The sequence below is a fragment of the Dasypus novemcinctus genome, chromosome 15, assembly GCF_030445035.2.
Source record: "Dasypus novemcinctus isolate mDasNov1 chromosome 15, mDasNov1.1.hap2, whole genome shotgun sequence".
NCBI classification, from domain to species: domain Eukaryota; kingdom Metazoa; phylum Chordata; class Mammalia; order Cingulata; family Dasypodidae; genus Dasypus; species Dasypus novemcinctus.
In genome coordinates, this window is record NC_080687.1 from 95,882,586 (window position 1) to 95,905,045 (window position 22,460).

General features: G+C 41.4%; 1 long non-coding RNA gene across 3 annotated transcripts in view; it reads right to left on the reverse strand.

The window, feature by feature from the left end:
* Positions 1–21,948, reverse strand: part of LOC131273465 (uncharacterized) — a 129,741-nt gene extending 107,793 nt beyond the window's left edge. For 2 of the 3 annotated variants that reach the window (XR_009180703.2, XR_009180702.2), the window contains exon 1: positions 21,491–21,738. This is a non-coding gene — a long non-coding RNA (uncharacterized lncRNA). Of the gene's footprint in view, positions 1–21,490; positions 21,739–21,824 lie in introns of those variants that run through there. The other variant, XR_009180701.1, reaches the window with a different exon arrangement.
* Between the last annotated feature and the right edge of the window lie 512 nt (positions 21,949–22,460).

Here is a 22,460-nt window from a genome sequence, read left to right on the forward strand (position 1 = left end):
ATTACTATTATTATTCTTATTTCTTTCCTTTCCTATGAGTTTAGCAATTTTTCCCCAAGGGAATAGAGACAACTGGGAGGATATTCTAGAGGACCAAACATCAAAAAACAACTTTTTTTTTAAGATTTATTTTTTTTATTTCTCTCCCCTCCATTACCCCCATTTGTCTGCTCTCTGTGTCCTTTGCTGTGTGTTCTTCTGTGACCTCTTCTATTCTTATCAGTGGCACCAGGATTTTGTTTCTTTTTTATTGTGTCATCTTGTTGTGTCAGCTCTCCCTGTGTGCAGCACCATTCTTGGGCAGGCTGTACTTTCGTGCTGGGTGGCTCTCCTTATGAGGCATTCTCCCTCCACATGGGGCTCCCCTACTTAGGGAATACCCCTGCAGTGCACAGCACTCCCTGCATGCATCAGCACTGCGCATTGGCCAGATCCACCTGGGGCAAGGAGGCCCAGGGTTTGAACAGTGGACCTCCCATGTGGTAGGTGGATGCCTATTCATTGGGCCAAGCCCACTTTCCCCCAAAAAACAACCTTGAGGACTGCCAGAAAAGGGATGAAGATGGTAGCTACAGACTGACATGCCTACAAAAAAAGCACCCAGAAGGCAGGTACCTATCTAAAGGAGGGGCTCTGGATTTTTATAGAAAAGGAAGGTGCTCTGAGTCATCTGGAAGGTACTGGAAAGATAAAGAAGAAAACCAGGAGTTGCTCGCACCTGTGGCTGGAAATTGCACATATGCCCCACAATCCCTGCAAGTAGCCACATGGCCCCTGGCTTGCTACTGCCAAGGGACTGGGAGGGGTTGTTCTCTGGGAGGAAGAGGGGTCTGGCAGATACTGGACAGTGGTTTCTTTGTGGTGAGTTTGGGCAGCTCAGGCTCTTTGGAATCTTGGAAGAGACCCAGACCTGCCTGGGAGAGGGGAGATGGGATCCCCTCAGGCAGGCTGTTGCACCCAGATGCCCTGCTGAGGAGAGAAAGCCATTAGACTAGAGAGGGGCTGGGCACAACCGCCTCATCAGCAGGACTCTAGCAGGTACAGAAGTCTACAAACACCTGGGGAAGGTGGCACCTAGCTCTCTAAAGACCCATTAACCTAAGGAGACAATTTAGCTGAGTGGAGGGAGTCCTGCCTTGCATGTATAAGGCCCCTGGTCAAAGGTGTGACCCAACTGGTTATCAGGCATCAGCTTGTAGTTTATGACAAGGAATGTACTGGCACTCTTTTTGATTTAAGTGCTCTTGGACTTGTTATTTCTTTGCTTTAAAAAAGTCCCCCTTCTTTATTTTAACTTTGTAAATTTTAATCACTAAAACTGGGTACATCAACTGCCTGTAGAAGGTAGGCTGCTGGGTGAATGATGAACACCAGCAGCCTGAGAAGCTCCTTAGGGACCCAAAGAGAAGGCTGTTTTTCCTCAGTTGTTTTGTTGTTGCTGCTGCTGTTTCGTTTCTTTTGTGGTGTTTCCCCTCTCTTTGTCCCCCCAATTCTATACATTTACTGATTTTTTTTCTACCTACATAATTTCTTTTCTTGCCTTCATTTATCTATCTTCTGTTTTCTGTTCTTTTTCATACACCTTGCCTATTTCTCTTGGTCGTCAATTTTTTAAAAATTTATATTTCTTTTTCACATTCTGTTTTTCTGTTTCCTTTCCTTATTTTTTTACATTTTGCTTTTCTTTTCACTTCTCTACTCACTATTCCAGGTTTTTAATTCATTATTTTTCTCTATTTTTTCTCATTTCATTCTTTTGATTCCACTTTTTAAAACTTATTCCCTTGTCCTTCTTAAGATTTTTTTACTCATGTGGAGTATATATTTTCCTAGGTCTTGTATGACCCTTATTCTACCTTTTATTATTATTACTGCTATTATTATTCTTTTCCTCTTCGTATCTCTTTCCTTTCCTCTGATCATATTTTTTTTCAAGACAACACAGGCAAGGAAATACAATAAGAGGAATGAAGTGTCAAAGTGAAAACTTACAACATGCAAAAACAATAACAAAATAAAACACCAATTCTATACATTTACTGATTTTTTTTCTCCCTACAGAAAGAGAAGTTAACCTACTGAATAAACCCATCAAGATAAACAGATGCCTAGACACCAACAAAAAATTATGAACCATACTAAGAAACAGGAAGACATGGCCCAGTCTAATGAACAAATTGAAAAAAAGGAGGAAATACAGAACATGGAACTAATCAAAGATGTCCAAATATCATGAGTCAACTTAATGAAAGAAATTGAGGATATTAAAAAAAAACAGGGGGAAGCAGATTTGGCTCAACAGATACAGTGTCTGCCTACCACATGGGAGGTCCAAATTTCAAACCCAGGGCCTCCTGACCCATGGGATGAGCTGGCCCAGGTACAGTGCTTATGTGTGCAATGAGTGCCATGCCACACAGGGGTGTCCCCTGCGTAGGGGAGCCCCATGCAAAAGGAGAGTTGCCCAGCATGAAAAAGTGCAGCATGCCCAGGGTGGCACCACACACACACAGAGGCGATGCAGCAAGATGATGCAACAAAAAGACACAGATTGCCGGTGCCACTAACAAGAATACAAGCAGACACAGAAGAACACATGGCAAATGGGCACAGAGAGGAGACAACTGTGGGGAGGGGAGAAAGGGGAGAAAAACAAATAAAATAAATCTTAAAAAAAGACACTGGGAGAACATACTGAAGAATTTGAAAACATACATACATAAAAAGATAATGGATATGATGGTGATTAATGGCACAATGCAGGAAATCAAAAATACACTGAAAGCACAGAACAGCAGATGTGAACAGACAGAGGAAAGAATCAATGATGAGGAAGGCAGTACATCTGAAATCAGATAGCAAAACAGAAGGATGAAAAGACTGAAAAAATCCAGCAGGGACTGAAGTATTTGAATTGCAGAAGCATACGCACTGTAGGCATCCCAGAGGGAAAAGAGAAGGAAAAGGGGACAGAAGGAATGCTGGAGGAAATGATGGCTGAAAACTTCCCAACCCTACTGAGGGAGAGGGATGTACATGTCCAGGAAGTACAGCACAACCCAAAAAGTATAAATCTGAGCAGCTCTACCCAAGACATATACTTGTCAAATTGTCCAATGCTCATGACAAAGAGAGAGTACTGAAAGTAGCAAGAGAAAAGAAACCCATCACACACAAGGGAAGCTCAAAAAGATTAAGTGCTGATTTCCCATCTGAAACCATACAGGCAAGAAGGCAGTGGTATGACAGAGTTAAGGTGCTGAAAGAAAAAACTTCCTGCCAAAAATTCTCTATCCAGCAAATCTGGCATTCAAAAAATGAAGGAGACTTCAATATATTAACTGATAATGAGAAATTAAGAGCATTTGTCAATAAGAAACCTGCCATTCAAGAAATACTAAATGGAGGGAAGTGGACTTGGCCCAGTGGATAGGGTGTCCGTCTACAACATGGGAGGTCCATGGTTCAAACCCCAGGCCTCCTTGACCCGTGTGGAGCTGGCCCATGCGCAGTGCTGATGCACACACTGAATGCTGTCCCACACAGGGGTTCCCCCCGCGTAGGGGAGTCCCAGGCACAAGAAGTGTGCCCATAAGGAGAGCCACCCAGTGCAAAAGAAAGTGCAGCCTGCCCAGGAATGGTGCCACACACACGGAGAGCTGACACAACAAGATGATGCAACGAAAAGAAAGACAGATTCCCATGCCACTGACAACAGAAGTGGACAAAGAAGAACACGCAGAAAATGGACACAGAGAGCAGACAATGGGGGGATTGGGGGGATAAGGGAGAGAAAGAAAATAAAAAATCTTAAAAAAAAAGAAATACTAAAGGGAGTTCTTAAGGATGGAAGGGAAAAGGAGAGAGGTGGACGAGAGTATAAGAATAAAAACATAAAAAGAAATAAAAACAACATATGGCATATATAAGTCTAAAAAAATATGGCTAATATAAGCAATTCCCTGACAGTAATAATATTGAATGTTAAAGGCTTAAACTCTTCAGTGAAGACACACAGATTGGCAGAATGGATAAGGAAATATGAACCATCCATATGCTGCCTACAATAAACTCACCAAGGACCCAGGGATGCAAGGAGACAGAAAGTGAATGGATGGAAAACAATTTTATATGCAAATAATAATCAGAAGAGGGTGAGAGTAACTATACTAAAACCACACAAAATACACTTTAAATGCAAAACTATTATAAGAGACCAAAAAATGACACTATATATTAAAAAAAAGAGAAATCTATTGAGAAGAAAGAACAATCATAAATATTTATGCACCAAACCAGGGAATCTCAAAATACATCAGACAAACAAGGGAAAGAACTAAGTGGGGATATACATGCCTCTATAATTGCTCTGGGGAACTTTAATACACCATTATCACCATTAGGCAGAATATCTCAATGAGAATCAATAAAGAAGCAAAGACCCTAAATAATACATTAGAGGATCTGGACCTAATTGACATACACATAACATTACACTCAAATACTGTGCAATATACAATCTTTCTGAGAGCACATGGAACATTCTCCAGGATAGACCATATGCTAGGCCACAGAACAGCTCTCAATGAATTCGGAAAGATTGAAAGTACACAAAGTAACTTATCTGACCACAATGGACTGAAGCTGGAAATCAGCAAGGGCAGAGAAGCAGATTAGGTACAAAGAGATAGAAGTTAAACAATATACTCTTAGACAATCAGTGGGTCAAAGAGAAATTTGCAAAGAAATCAATAACTACCTTGAAATGAATGAAAAAATAACACAACATAGTATAACCTATGGGATGCAGCAAAGCTGTACTGAGAGGAAAATTCACAGCCATAAATGCTGATATTAAAAAGAAGAGGGGGGAGTGGTGGGGTGGGGGCAGTGGGGGTGAATGGGGACCTCATATTTTTTGAATGTAATATATTTTTAAAAATGAATAAATTGAGTAGAATTTGAAAAAAAAAAGAATGTGCTAGGACAAAATGAGGGATGAAATCAAGAAAATAGAAGATGTGGGAGTCAGGAAACAGAGGACAACAAACAAGAGAGCAGATAACAGCAGAAGTAAGGGTTCCAGAGAATAGACGCTAACCTAATGGCACAGATGGGGAGGAAAAACAAAAGGAAGATATGATAAAGAAATACAACACAAGAAATTAAATGTAATCAAAACATACTGCTTACTTTTACATTTAATATTTACTTAGTCATAATAATATAACACCATTTAACTAAAAATGAAATTATTATATTGGAAGGATCAGATAGGGGAGGGAAGACTGGTGCAGTAAAAGTAAATTCTCCTTTGTTTTAGCAGAAAGTAAATAACATTTAAAGATGACAGACCAAAAAACAGTGGTATAAACATATTTAAAGAAATGGAAACAACTACCAGAAGAAAGTACAAAAGTTATGGGTAAGGCAGACACCTGTTTTTAAGTTATGAGCCAATCAGTACCATATGATTTCTTAACCATGTACATTATTGTTTTAATAAAAATTTAAAACTCTGAATTTAAAAAGCATGAAACAATAAAGCTAACAAAGATGAGAGGAAGAACACAAAACAGCTAATATACTGTGGGCTATAGGCAATTGTTTTCTCTCTGTTGTATTTCTGTTGTGGTGGTAGAATTAATTTTATATATAATAAGAAGAACTATCTGGCTCCAGCTTAATTTCAGTAAATTATGTAACATACAAAAATAAAATAAAAATGAAAAAATAAAAAAAAGAAAGTGCTAAAATCAAAGACCTAAAAAGAAAAAGATAGGATGTAGAATTTTTTCAAGTCAACATTCTTTATCTAAGTTCTTTATCTAACTTTATCCAAGTTCTTTATCTAACCTTTAAACCCATCGCTATATGCCATTCCCTAGTAAGGGACCATGACATTATATTGGGCTTCAAATTTCGGGGAGTTCTGGATCACAGAGTGTTTCAACAATGGCAATGGAGGGATACTGGTATGGGATACCAATGACAGGTGATATATGGCTGACAGGGAGCTGTACAGAACATATGTCCAGGGTGCATGGTAATGTTTGGATATACTCATAGTGGCAACAATTAAAAACCACAGCAGGGGGGGTACTGGGTTCCTGGCCAGTGGTGCTCTGTCGTGGTCCCTAGGGGAGCAGCGACAGTCTCCCAGGTACAGCGGCGGGGACCAGGAGGGAGTGAGGGTTCAACAGTGAGCCCCTGATGCTAATGACTATGCTTGTGAGCTGATAAGCCTAAAATAAGAACAAGGCCTAGAGCAACATTGTGCCTGGGAATTTCCTCCTGTCAGCCTTCATGTTACTCAAATGTGGCCAGTCTCGAAGCCAAACTCAGCATGTAAATGCAATGCCTTCCACCCAGCATGGGACATGACACCCGGGGATGAGCCTCCCTGGCAACGAGGGACCACTATCAACTATCACCTGATGATGCAACTGGAAAATGACCTTATACGGAAGGTTCAATGCGGATCAGCAGAATATCCCTGTCTACATAAAATAACATGACTTTAAAATGCTGTTTGACCTAAAGTTAGGGGGAAATGGAAAGGAGAAATGAGTTTATATGGCTACGAGTTTCTAAAAAAGAGTCTGGAGGCTGGCAGAAGGATTGCCCTCATGCACAACTGAGCAGAGTCAGAGAGAGAGAGAAAGCAGATACAACCCCCAGATATTGGTTCCTTTGAGGGCTAAAGAGACCCATGGGAGTTATGGTCATGGCAGATGGGGTTAACTACCAGGGCAGATGGCCCCTCTTTGGAAATGGTGTTTATGTGTGATGAATCTGGACTCAGATGGGATCTTCCTTCATAAGACTTTCATGCTAATGTGCTGGAGGTGCAGTTAATGTTGGGGCTTAAGATATATTTAGGGGATTTGAATCTCTGGACTGACAATGTGATAGCCAGGTCCTGAGCCTCAACAGACTCCAGCACCTACAATCTGATTTATTGGACTTACCACACTCAGCTAAGATGGAGTTGAAGAAGGACAACCACCACACCATGGAGCCTAGAATGATTACAACTGAAAGTGGGAGGATTGCATCCAGCATCCATGTGGAATCTGAGCCTCCTCTTGACATAGAGGTGCAATGGACACAACCAATCCAATGTCCACATAGAAGAGGTGGCATTGGATTGGGAAAAGTGGACATGGTGGATGATGGGTATGGGGAAAGGCAGGAAGAGATGAGAGGTGGAGACGTCTTTGGGACATGGAGCTGCCCTGGATGGTGCTTCAGAGGCAATCACCGGACATTGTAAATCCTCACAGGGACCACTGGATGGAATGGAGGAGAGTATGGGCCATGAAGTGGACCATTGACTATGAGGTGCAGAGGTGCCCAAAGATGTACTTACCAAATCCAATGGTTGTGTCATGATGATGGGAACGAGTGTTGCTGGGGGGGACAGAGGGGGGATGCGGGTGGGGTTGAATGGGACCTCACATATATATTTTTAATGTAATATTATTACAAAGTCAATAAAAAAAATAAAAAATAAAAAATAAAAAATAAAAAAAATAAAATAAAATAAAATCAAAGACCTAACTACATACCTGGAGGAACTAGAAAAAGAACAACAAGCTAACCCCAAAGGAAGTACAAGGGAGGAAATAACAAAGATTAGTGCAGAACTAAATGAAATTGAAAATTTGAAAGGACTAGAAAAAATAAAACCAAAAGATGGTTCTTAGAGATCAATAAAATGGACAAACCCTTAGCTACACTAACAAAGAAAAAAAAAAAAAGGAAGATGCAAATACATAAAATAAGAAATGAGGAAAAGGAAATCACCACTGACCCCACAGAAATAAAGTGTATCATAGGAGGACACTTTGAAAAATTACATGCCAAAAACAATCATTTAGAGGAAATGGGCAAATTCCTAGAAACACACAAGTAGCCTACACTGGTGAAAGAAGAAAAATGAACTCAATAGACCAACCCACAGGTAAAGAGATAGAATCAGTCATCAAAAACCTCCCAACTAAGAAGAGCCCAGGAGCAGACAGTTTCACATGTGAATTCGACCAAACATTCCAGAAAGAACTAACACCAATCCTGTTTAAACTCTTCCAGAAAATAGAAGTAGAAGGAACATCACCTACCTCAGTCTAGAATGCCAACATTACCCTAATACCAAACCCAAAGATGCTACAAGAAAGGAAAATTGCAGACCAATCTCTAATGAACCAGATGCTAAAATCCTCAACAAAATACTTGCTAATCATATTGAACAACACATCAAGCAAATGACACACCATGACTAAATGGGTTTCATCCTGGGTAAGCAAGGAGCATTAAACATAAGAAAATCAATCAATAAAATACACCACCTAAAGAGATCAAAGGAAAAAAAAAAGAACACATGATCATCTCTACAGATGCAGGAAAAGCATTTGACAAAACACACCCTTTCCTGATTAAAACACTCCAAAAGATAGGAATAGAAGGAAACTTCCTCAACATAATATAAGGTATTTATGAAAAACCCACAGATAAATCCTAGACAACCGTGAACTCCTAAAAGGCTTCCATCTAAGATTGGATACAAGAGAAGGATGTCCACTGTCACTGCTCTTATTTAACATTGTGTTACAAGTACTTGCATGAGCACTGAGGCCAGAAAAAGATTTAAAAGGCATCAAAATTGGAAAAGAAGAAGTAAAAGTTTCACTATGTACAGACGACATGATCCTATACATAGAAAACCCTCAGAAACAAAGCTTCTAGAACTTATAAATGAGTTCAGTAAAGTCAAAGGTTATAAGAACAATGCAAAAAAATAAGTAGCATTCCTCTACACCAATAATGAGCAATCTGATGAGGAAATCAAGGGAAAAAATAGCATTTACAAAAGAAACTAAAAAGATCAAATATCTAGGAATAATTTAACTAAAGAAGTAAATGACATACACAGACAACTGCAAAGAACTGTTAAAGGAAATCAAAGAAGACTTCAATAAATGGAAGAATATTCCCTGCTCATGGATAAGAACACTAAATATCATTGAGATGTCTATCTTACCCAAACTAATCTACAGATTTAATGCAATCCCAATAAAAATCAACACAGCATTTTTTAATGAATTGGAAAGACTTACTATGAAATTTATTTGGAAGGGCAAGAGTCCCTGAATATTCAAAGACATATTGACAAAGTAAAATGAAATTGGAGGAATCACACTACCTGACTTTAAAGCATACTACAAAGCTACAGTGGTCAAAACTGCATGGTACTGGCACAAGAAAAGACTTAATAACTAATGGAACTGAACTGAGAGTTCTGATATAGATCATGGCATATACAGTCATTTGATCCTCAGCAAAGCCACCGAGCCCACTCAACTGGGAGAGAATGGTGTCTTCAACAAATGGTGCTGGGACACTGGATATGAATATCCAAAAGAATATCCATCTCACACCTTATACAAAAACTAACTAAATGTGTCATGATGATGGGAACGAGTGTTGTTGGGGGGGGGAGAGGGGGGGTGGGGGGGTGGGGTTGAATGGGACCTCACATATATATTTTTAATGTAATATTATTACAAAGTCAATAAAAAAAAACTAACTAAAGATGGATCAAAGATCTAATTATAATAGGCAAGACCATAAAGACCTTGGAAGGTAAGAAGGGAAGCTTCTATAAGACCTTGTAATAGGAAATGTCTTCATGACCTTCAAACCCAAAGCATGAGAAGCAAAAGAAAAAAATAGATAAATGGGACCTCCTCAAAATTAAAACCATTTGCACTGGAAAGGAGTTTGTGACAAAAGTGAAAAGACAGCCTCAACAACGGTAGAAAGTATTTGGTAACCAAATATCTGATAGGAGCCTAATATCCAGCATATGTAAAGAAATCCTATATCTCAAAAATAAAAAGACAAACAACCCATTTTAAAAATGGACAAGTGATTTGAACAAACACTTCTCCAAAGAAGCAATACAAAAGGCTAAAAAGCATATGAAAAGATGCTCAACATCACTAGCTATTAGGGAAAAGCAAATCAAAACTACAATGAGATACCATCTTACTTCCACCAGATGGGTGGACATTAAAGAAATCAGAGGACTAAGGTGTTGGAGAGGATGCGGAGTAATGGGCACCCTCATCTACTGCTGGTGGGAAGGTAGAATGGCCTGGCCATTGTGGATGACAGTTTGGGATTTCCTCAAAAAACTAACTGTAGTCATTTCCACTGCTGGGTATATATCCAGAAACTGAAAACAAAGACAAAAACTGCTTATGCACAACAATGTTCATAGCAGCTTTATTCACTATTGCCAAAACTGGAATCAACCCAAATGCCCATGAAGAGATGAATGGATAATCAAAATGTAGTCTATACATACAATGGAATATTATTCAACTGTAGAAGGAACACAGTACAACACATGGGATAACATGAATGAATCTGAAGGGCCTTATGTTGAATGAAGCAAGCCAGGCATTGAAGGACAAATATTACATGACTTCTTGGATAAGAATTAAGTTAAGTGGGCCAACTCAGGGAGCTGGAGTCTGGAAGATAGGTTTACAGGAAATAGAAAGGGAGAAGATTGTGACCCAGTGCCCATAGGGGTGAAATCTATGATAAGGTGTGAGTAGTTGTGCGGTAAAGGGATATGACAGGCGTGTAGGGATACTAATGGATTGGGTGGTTCAAGCTTGACAGGGAGCTTGGGTAGGGAGGATGGGTTGGATGGTCCATGAAAAGGGGGGAGGGGTTGGGGGAAGTAGCAGGTGAACACTGGGGATTGGCAGGTATGTGGTTGGAACTACAATGCTGAGAAAATTCTTTTGGCAATATGACAAGGAAGGGCTACTGGTTTAGGGTGTTGGATGGAGGTACATTTGGGACAGGGCACACCTGGGGCAGTCTTCTAGAGAAGGTGCAAGTGATGATTTTGTCATAGTGTGTTGGAACAGTGGTGGGAGACCCACCTAATGAGTGGAAAGGAGTTAAACTCCCATAAAGGGGAGTCTTGATATGTTCTCAAACACAGGGGAGGGTGAATCTGGACAGTATGGGTGGTTCCTAATAGGGGAGGACAGACTACTGTGTCAAGCCATCAGCATTGCTGCAGGAATTACAAATCTTGTCCTTCAAGGAGTGAAGCCTTGTGGGCACAGTAAGTCCTGAGGGAAGGGAGAGGGAGGAAAGGGATCAATGGAAGAGTAGGTATTTAGGGGGCAAAGGAAGTGTTCTGTCTGATCTTGCAATGATGGACACAGGCCATGTTAAATTTCATCAAAAATGCATAAAGGTATATGGTCTAAAATGTAAACCATAATAGAAACCACTGACCATAGTTGGCAGCTATGTTTTAATATTTGTACATCAGTTGCAACAAATGTACCATCCACATGTGAAAAAGGTTCTTAACAAGGAAAGGGGATAAACAGGGGGATGTTGGGTATATGGGAGTCCCCTAGATTCTGTATGTGACTTTACTGTGACCTAAAACTTCTTTAAAGACAAAATGAAAAAGGTAAAATACTAGGGAAGTAATGGAAGAAAATGTAAGTGTACATATAGGACAACATATATTACAGTGATGAAAGGCAAAACTTAATTTTTTAACTATTTATTTTTTAAATACCCCATTTTTAAGCTTATTTTAGTTTTAGTTTCCTTAATTATGTATTTTATTTCTGACATTTAAACCTTCATTATTATTCCATTTTCCTATTAAGCAAATTTGAAAATATTCTTGGCTTCATTTTTGAAGAAGTTTTAAATCACAAAAGGCTTATAACTATGGTAGGGGAGGACCATTGGTGTGGTGTGTCCATGATGGGGATACATGGGAGGAAGTTCACCAGGGGATATATACAAGGTAGATAAATATGTCCAAATGTTCATGGGCATTGCCACAGTGGGTAGAGATTCACACAATAACTGAAAGAATATTGAAGTCCTATCCTTGGGAGCTCTGCCACATTCTCTAATGCTACAGCAACAGTCCCCCAAGGAGGAAGGACTAGTGAAAAAGGATGGTCCATTGATATACCCTTGAGATTGATGACTATGCTTATGCACTTTTTGCTCTTAAATTTGCAACTTAGCCTAGTGATGTAGAATACCTAAGAGTTATTTCCTGAGAGCCTCCATGTTACTCAAATGTGGCCTCTCCCTAAGCCAAACTCAGCATATAAATGCATTACCTTCTCCCCCAATGTAGGACATGACTCCCAGGAATGAGACTCCCTGACACTGAGGGATTACTATCAAGCACCAGCTGATGATGCAACTAGAAAAGGACACTGAACTAAAGGGGGGAAAAGGTAAAGATACATGAGTTTATATGGCTAAGAGACTTCAAAGTAAGCCAGGAGGCCGTCAGAGATTAAAATGTCTCTGCAGGATGTCATAGACTGCCAAAGCAGATGCTACCACAAATACTGGGACACCTAAAGGATCCAGAGATACCCGCTCCTATGTTCAGGGCAGATAGCTCCAGAGATTGATGCCTGGCCACTGGGTTCTACTTCAGAGTTTGTGCTCCTGAGTGACAGAGTTGGACTCAAATGTGACTTCTCAACACATGCCTCTTCTACCTCTTTTATTTGAACCTATAGTTGATGCTGGAATTGGTAGGTGTACATCCAAAAGACTTGAATCTCTGGATGTTTCATGTGTCAGCTGGGCCCTGAGCCTCAGTGGAGGTGTAACACCTACTCTCCAGTTCATTGGCCTCACCCAGGACAACAAGGAGGTCAGGATGGACAACCACCATACCAAGGAACTGAGAAAGTCAACAACTGCAGGCAAGAAAGTCTCATCTATTAGCCAAATGAGATCAAAGTCACCTCTCAGGTAGAGTAGGCATCACCATTCCAGAATCCTCAGGATTGGGGAATAAAATATAGATTAGTGTGGACTTATTGGTGTTCTACTATAGACTTACTGTGGTTCTATCAATGGAAAAACTATTCATCAATGTGGAGACATTGGCCACTGATGGTGCTGAACTCAGGGAGAGGGAAAAAGAGGTATAATATGGGGGCATTTTCAGGACTTGGAATAGACCCAAATGACATTGCAATGACAGATACAGGCTATAGCAGTTTGATATTATGGATGAATTACAAAACGAAATATTGGATTATGTATGTAAACTGATCTTTTTGGGGGGCATATTAAATTATGTTGGATTTATAGGTTTACTTGATTAGGTAATTATGTTAGACACTTGTGCCAGAAGGGCACTGAGTCCCCACCCTTTGGTGAGCAGGGACACACAGATAAAAGGCAAGGCAAAGGACAGAGTTAAGGGTTCTTAATGTTGTAGTTTTGATGTTGGAGTTTGATGCTGAAGCTGGAGCCCTGGGAAGCAAGGAACCCTGAACTCAGAGAGAAGCAATACCCTGCAAGGGAAGAAACACAGGAAGCCTGAACCCTTGCAGATGTCAGCAGCCATCTTGCTCCAACACGTGAAAATAGACTTTGGTGAGGGAAGTAACTTATGCTTTATGGTCTGCTATCTGTAAGCTCCTATCCCAAATAAATACCCTTTGCTAAAAAACAACCAATTTCTGGTATTTTACATCAGTACCCCTTTGCCTGATTAATACGCAGGCCATTATATATTCTGCCATAACCTACAGAATTCAGTGCGAGAGAGTGTAAACTACAATGTAAATTATAATACATACTTAGTTGCAATGCTTCAAAATCTGTTCATCAATTGTAATGAATGTAGCACACTAGTGCAAGAAGTTGGTAATGTTGGGAACAGTGGGAGGTGTAGGGAGTAGGGCATATGGGAATCTCTCATATTTTTAATGTAACATTTTATGTAATCTAGGGATCTTTTAAAAATAAATTTAAAAAGGACACAAAGGCCTCTGAGCTGACTACAAAGGGGTATCCAGGGATTTACCATCCCCAGAAAGGGGAGAGAGAGGGGCAGTGCCTAAGGCTGACAGCTTCTGACCCACAGTTCTGGTCTGCTGTGTCCCACCAGCCCTTCCAGGCTGAGTGGGACCACACTGTTGTCTACCTTGGGACACTAAACAGGCCTGGAGAAATCCAACATTCTCAATCTCCCTCTCTTATAGCTGGCACTGATTGTTGAGGATGGACCTTCCCAGGAAACAGGGAAGAGAGGAACAAGATCTAAGGCTGACTTCGGTTTTGACTCACAAATTTGGCCTGTTCTGTCCCACGGGCCATTCCAGGCCAGGGAGGCCTTGCCATTGCTTGCCTTCAGAGGCTGCAAGGGAGTAAAGAAATCTGACCCTCTCAATCTCCTCGATGAACGGGGACTAATTGTTGAAGATGCAGAAGGGAGTGGGACTATTTCTTACCCAGAAAATGGGAGGGGGTTGCCAGAGAAGGCTAGAGACTTTTTTATAAGAAAGTTCAAATTACAAGGCTCTTAGGCTCCAGGCAGGACCCTTTCAGATTGATCCAGGCTGTGTTACAGCAAAAACACTAAACAGGCATTGAACTGAGAGGACTGCCAAAGAGTGTCATCTGCTGGCAGAACTAGGTAGTACATGTGAGAAAATAAAAAATAAACGAGGCATTTTCTGACCTTTATAGCTTTCCTCCCAAGGCCCTAGGAAGTAGGTCTGCAACCCATTACTGGGTGCAGAGCACACCTTTGAGCAACTAACAGGGACAACCCTAATGATCCAGGCTGAATCAAGAATCAAAGAGCAACAGTAACACACTGCCTCCTGCCACTAAATCCCAACAAAAGACAAAGAAATTGAGCATCTGAGGAAACTACATACAAATCAGGTGCCTAGAATCAGCAAAAATTTATGAGCCAGAAGAAGAAAATGGAAGACATAGCCCAGGAAAAGGAATATCTCAAAGTCCCAGAAGAGATGCAGGATTTGAGAGAACTAATTAATGAGATGCGTACCAATTTCCAAAACTAAATTCATAAGTTGAAAGACAATATGGCTAAAGGGATGAATGACATCAAGAAGACGTTGACCAAGCAAAAATAGAATTTGAAATATGGAACAGAAAAGCAACAGAGCTCATGGGAATGAAAGACACAATAGGTGACATCAAAAACACATTAAAGGTCTACAACAATTTCAGGCAGACTTGAAAGGACAGAAGAAAGTATAAGTGATACCAAAGACAGAACAGCTGAAATTGAAGAGAGAAAAGAACAGAGAGAGGATAAATGCAGAAAAAAATTGAGCAGAGGCCCGGGAGATGAATGACAACAGAAAACACAACAACATACATGTCATGGGAGTTCCAGAAGGAGAAGAGAAGGGAAAAGGATTAGAAAGAGTATTTAAGGGAATAGTTAAAATTTCCCAACGCTCACAAAAGGAATGATCCTGCATGTCTAAGAAGCCCACCTTATCCTAATCAGAATAAATCCAAATAGACATACTCCAAAACATATATTATTCAGAATGTCAAATGTCAAAGATAAAGAGAAAATTCTGAGAGCAGTAATGGAAGCAAATCATCACATACAAGGGATGCCCAGTAATAGTGTGGATTTCTCATCAGAAACCATGCAGGTGAGAAGACAGTGGTTACGGTGGAATTAGGAGACTGAAAGAGAAAAACTGCCAGCCAAGAATTCTGCACCCAGCAAAACTGTCCTCCAAATATGAAGGTGAGTATAAAATATCCACTAACAGAAACTAAGAGAGTTTGTAAAAAAGAATCCAAATTGCAGAAAATAATAAGGAAGCCATAGAGCCTGAAAGAAAAAGAAGAGAAAAGCCTGTAGGAGAGTAGAGAAAAAAGAAGAGCAGAAAGGATAACCAAGAGAAAAAAGACAGACCAAAATATGACATGACACATGAAAAGCAAAGAATAAATTGTAGGAAGTAAACAATGCATTTACAGTCCTATCATCGATTGTTAATGGATTAAACACACCAAACAAAAGATATAGATTGACAGGATGGATAATAAACACATGAGCCATCTATATGCTGCTTATAAGAGACCCACCTTTGACTCACGGATACAAACCAGCTAGAAGTAAAAAGTTGGAAAAAGACACTCCATGCAAATAGTAACCAAAAAAGAGCAGGGACAACTATACTATTATTGGACAAAACAGACTTGAAGTGAAAAAAAGTTATGAGTCAGAGAAGGTCATTATATATTAACAAAAAGGACAACCCACCAGGAAGATATATTTATGCACCTAACCAGGGTGCCCCAAAATACATAAGACAAACTCTGTCAAAACTGAAGGGAGAAACAGGCATCTGTACAATAATCACTGGAGAGTCTAATACACCACTCACATTATGAGACAGAACAACTGGACAGAAGATCAACGAGGAAACAGAGAACTTAAAGAATAAATGAGTTAGACTTAACAGACACACAGAATGCTGCATCCAAACGCAGCAGGTTATACATTCTTCTCAGGTGCCCATGGATCCTTCACCAGGATACACCACATGTAGGGCACACTGCCGGTCTCAATACATATGAAAAGATTGAAATTATACAAAGGACCTTCTTAGAGCATAATGGAACAAAATTGGAAATCAAGAATAGACACGAAAAAGGTAACTTTGCAACTTGTGGAGTCTAAACAACACACTCTTAAATGATCAGTAGATCAAAGAAGAAATTGCAAGTGAAATCAGTAAATGTGTAGACAAATAAAAATGAGAACACAAATTACCAAAACAGCAATCGATACAGCAAAGCCAGTCTGGAGAGGGAAATTTATAGCCCTAAACACCTATGTTAAAAAAGTAGAAAGAGCTAAACTCAAAGACTTAACTGAACACCTAGAGAAAATGGAAAAAGAACAACAAACCAATCGTCAAAGCAAGCAGAAGGAAAGAAATAACAAAGAGTAAAACAGAGATAAATGAAATTGAGAAAAACAACAAAAAAATAGATAAAATCAAAACCAAAAGCTGCTTTTTGAGAAGGTCAGTAAAACTGACAAATCGCTAGCAAGATTAACAAAGGAGAAAAATAGGCAAATAAATACAATCAGAAATGCAAGGAGGGAAGTAATGAATGACCTCACAGAAATAAAAAGAATCAAAAGACGATACTATGAGAAACTGTATGCCAACAATGACAACCTAGAAATGGACAAATTCCTAGAAAGGCACAACCAATCTACACTGACGCTACAAGAAATACAAGAATTAACAAACCAACCACATTTAAAGAGACTGAATTCATCATCAAACACCTCCCAACAAGGAAAAGCTCAGGACCAGATGACTTCAGAGATGAATTCTACCAAGCATTTCAAAAAGAATTAACAACAATCCTGTTTAAACTCTTCCAACATGATGAAGAGGAGGGAAAATTACCCCACTCCCTTTATGAAGCCAACATCACCCTAACACCAAAGCCAGATAAAGACACTACATGGAAAGAAAAGTACAGACTCATCTCTTCAATGAACACAGAGATGCAAAAATTCTCAACAAAATATTGACAAATTGAATCCAGCAGCATTATCGAAGACTTACACATCACGACCAAGGGGGATTTGTTCCTGGTATGCAAGGCTAGCTCAACATTAAAAAGCCATCAACATAATACACCACATTAAAAAAAAAATTGAAGGGAAAAAACATGATGATTACAATAGACACAGAAAAGGCACTTGACAGGACCCAGCATTCTTTCTTGGTAAAAAAGACTTCAAAAGGTATGAATAGAAGGGAAATGCCACAGTAGGATAAAAGGCATATATGAAAAACCCACAGCCAACATTGTACTCAGTGGGGAAAGGTTGAAAGCTTTCCACCTAAGATCAGGAACAAGACAAGGATGCCCCCGATCACCATTGCTATTCAACATTGTACTACAGGTTCTAGCTAGAGCAATTAGAGAAGAAAAAAAATTAAAGGCATCCAAATAGGAAAAGGGGACATAAAACTTGCACTACCAGCAGATGACATGATCCTATATTTAGAAAATTCTGAAATGTATGGAACGGAGCTACTTGAGATAATAAATGAGTTCAGCAAAGTGGCAGAATACAAGATCCACATGCAGAAATCAGTGTTCTTGTACAGTAGTATTACACAATCTGAGAAGAAATCAGGGGGAAGATTCCATTTACAATAGCAACAAAAAGACTCAATATGTAGGGAACAACTTAGTCAAAGAAGTATAGGACCTAGACGTGGAAAACTACAAAACAGTGGCAAAAGAAATTTAAAATGACCTAAACAAATGGAATGACACTCCGTGTTCATGTACTATAAGACTAAATATCGTGATGATATCAATCCAACCTAAATTGATTTATAGACTCAATGTAATGCCAATCAAAATTCCAACAGCCTAATTGACAGAAATAGAAAAGGCAATTACCAAATTCATTTGGAAGGGAAAAGGCACCCAAGTAATCAAAAGCATTCTAAAAAAAGAAGAGCAACGTGGGAGGAATTTCACTGCCAGACCTTGAAACATATTACAAAGCTACAGTGGTCAAAACAGCAAGGCACCGGCATAAAGAGAGACTTGTCGATTAGTATAATAGAATTTAGAGCCAAGAAATAAACCCTCACCTCCACGGCCAACTAGTTTTTCAGACACCTACCAAGTCCATGTTAATGGGGAAAAAGTCCCTTCAATAAATGGTGCTGGGAGACCTGGATATCTATAATCAAAAGAATGGAATGGAACCCCTATCTTACATCCCATACAAGAATCAACTCAAAATGGATCAGAGACCTAGATATAAAAGTAAAACTTTTATATCTACCATAAAACTGCTTGAAGAGGGAAGCAGACTTGGCCCAGTGGTTAGGGCATCTATCTACCATATGGGAGGTCCGCAGTTCAAACTCGGGCCTCCTTGACCCGTGTGGAGCTGGCCCATGCAGAGTGCTGATGTGCACAAGGAGTGCCGTGCCACGCAGGGGTGTCCCCTGTGTAGGGGAGCCCCATGCTCAAGGAGTGTGCCCCATAAGGAGAGCCGCCCAGCATGAAAGTAAGTGCAGCCTGCTCAGGAGTGGCACTGCACACACGGAGAGCTGACACAGTAAGATGATGTAACAAAAAGAAACACAGATTCCCACGCTGCTGACAACAACAGAAGTGGACAAAGAAGAAGATGCAGGAAATACACATGGAGAACAGACAACCAGGGTGGGGGGGGTGGAAGGGGAGAGAAATACATAAACAAATCTTAAAAAAAAAAAAAACTGCTTGAAGAAAGTGTAGGGAAACATCTTAAAGACCTTGTGCTACATGGTGGTTTCTTGGACCTTACACCCAAAGCACATGAAACAAAAGAAAAAATAGATAAATGGGACCTCCTCAAAATTAAACACGTGTATACCTCACAGGACTTTGTCAAAAGGGTGTAAAGGCAGCTGCCTCAGCAGAAGGAAATACTTGGAAATCACATGTCCAATAAGGGATTAATATCCATGATATGTAAAGAGACGTTACAACTCAAAAATTAAAAAAGACTCAATTAAAAAATGGGCAAAAGACTTGACTAGATATTTGTCCAAAGAAGAAATACAAATGGCAAGAAAAAACATGAAAAAGTGTTCAATATGAGTAATGATTAGGGAAATGCAAATCATAACTAAGAGATATCTTTTTACACCAATCAGAATGGCCACTATTAAAAAGTCAGAGAACTACAAATGTTGGAGAGGATGTGGAGAGACAGGAACTCTTACTCACAATTGGTGGAAATACAGAATGGTACAGCTACTGTGGAGGACTGTTGGGCAGTTCCTAAAGAAGCTGAATATAGGGAAGCGGACTTGGTCCAGTGGTTAGGGCATCCGTCTACCACATGGAAGGTCTGCAGTTCAAACCCCGGGCCTCCTTGACCCGTGTGGAGCTGGCCCACATGCAGTGCTGACATGCACAAGGAGTGCCCTGCCACGCAGGGGTGTCCCCTGCATAGGGGAGCCCCACGTGCAAGGAGTGCACCCCATAAGGAGAGCTGCCCAGGGGAAAAGAAAGTGCAGCCTGCTTAAGAATGGTGCTGCACACACAGAGAGCTGACACAACAAGATGATGCAACAAAAAGAAACACAGATTCCCACGCCACTGACAACAACAGAAGCGGACAAAGAAGAAGATGCAGCAAATAGACATAGAGAACAGACAACTGGGGCAGGGTGGGGATGAGGGGAAATAAATAAATAAATATATATATATTTTTAAAAAAGAAGTTGAATATAGATTTGCCAGCGACCCAGCACTATCACTATTGGGTCTACACCCAGAATTGAAAGCAGTGATACAAATACACATCTGCACACCACTGTTCATAGCACTGCTAGTCATGATGTCAAAAGCTGGAAAGAAGCCAGGTGTCCATCAACTGACAAATAGATAAACAAACAGTGGTATATTCCCACAATGGAATATTATCCAGTACTTAAGAAGAAATAGGCAAGCGGATTTGGCCAGACAGATAGGGCGTCTGCCTACCACATGGGAGGTCCAAGGTTCAAACCCAGGGCCTCCTGATCTGTGTGATGAGCTGGCCCACGCACAGTGCTGATTTTCCCAAGGAGTGCTGTGGCACGCAGGGGTGTCCCCCGCATAGAGGAGCCCCATGTGCAAGGAGTGCGCCCCATATGGAGAGCCGCCCAGCGTGAAAGGAAGTGCAGCCTGCCCAGGAGTGGTGCCACACACATGGAGAGCTAACAGAACAAGATGACGCAACAAAATAAGGCACAGATTCTGGGTGTCACTGACAAGAATACCAGTGGACATAAGAAGAACACACAGAAAATGGACACAGAGAGCAGACAACTGGGGTGGGGTGCGGAAGGGGAGAGTAATAAATAAAAAATAAATCTTAAAATAAAAAAAAGTCCTAAAACATTTGACAACGTCAACGAAACTGGAGGACATTATGTTGAGTGAAGGAAACCAGACACAAAAGAACAAATACAATAAATACGGGATCGCTATGAACTAAATATGTTATATAACATACTGTATGATTCCATTTATATAAAATGTAACTATAAATCATTTTATAGAGGGGGGAATAAAAGTATCTGTGCAAGAATAGCCAAAAAGGGGAGCTGTGAACAGTAGGGGAAGCACAGATGGAGATGGGATGGATTTACCTTTTTATTATTATTGAAATTAAGAAAATGCTCTAATAAGATTGAGATGATGAATGCACAACTATGTGATGGTGTCAAACACCACTGATTGTGCGGTGAACTGTATGTATGCTTTGTTGATATGTATCGATAAAAATGATTTGTTAAAAAAAATAACAAACAGCACTTAAAAATGGGAATCTATGTAAATAACACTTTCACCAGAGAAGAAACATTCAATTCTTTCACCAGTAGGGAAATACAAAATAAAATCTGCTATGACTTATCATATAGACATAGTAAAATGGCTACAATCAAGAAAGATAATACCAACTGTTCACGAAGATGTGGAAAACCCGGAGTTCTCATACATTGCTAGTGAGAATGCCAAAAAGTGCTACCACTTTGGGAAACATTTTGTCAGTTTCTTAAAAATATAAACTTACATCATTCTTGCTAGTTCCACTCCCCGGTATCTATCCAAGACGACTTGCTGTACCATGATTCCCACAGCAAGTTCACGGCAAGTTCACGGCCGCCAAAACTGGAGAAACATACAAACGCCTATCACCGGGGGCTTGGATGAGAGGAGGTGGTACATGGTAAACAGCTGTGCAGCTCTAACTAGGTAACTGCACTCAAGTAACTGTCACAGATGAACAAGTTATCCGTGTCTGGAAAAATGCCAAAGACTGAAGCAGGCCCCGAGTCCCCCGCCCACCCACCCCCTCCCCGCTCCCCCGCCAAGGACGCCCCCACGCCCCTGGCGACAAACCGCACGCAGAGGGCAGGGCCTGCGGGGCCGCCGCGCACAACCGTCCAGCGAGCGGGAGCTTGGGCGGCCGCGGGCCGGGCGCGCCCTCAGCGCAGCGCGGGGACGGCCGCTCGCCCGCTTTTCCGCGCTGCCGGCGGCCCCGCGGCCCCGCGCCCCGCCCGCAGGCCCGCAGGCCCGCAGGCGCTCCCCGCCGCCCGTCCCGCCGCCGCCAGGTGGCGCCAAACACTTCCCGGGCTCCGAGCCGGCGCAGGCGGGCGTCTGAGGAGGGGCCGCGCGCTCCGCCTGAGGGTTCCGGGCCGGCGCTCACTAAGCGCCCCCCGCGGGGATCCCCGCACACCGCACACCGGGGGCCCCGCGGCGCCTCAGCCGGCCGCAGCACCAGGTCAACGGTCGGACGCGAACGGGGAATCTCGGGGGGCGGGGCCTCGGGGGCGGGGCCTCGGGGCGGGGTGAACGCCCAGGGGCGGGGCTAAGCGGTGGGGTTGCGGTGGCGAGGCCAGCAGCAGGGCTGAGCGCCCGGCCACGCCCTTGCCAGGAGCCCCGCCCCCGCCGCGGCCCGAGGCGGACCCGCGCGCACTCGGGGCTCCTGCGCGCTCCCGTCCCACTAGACTTCGGGGCCCCTACCTGCGTCCTCCGGGAGG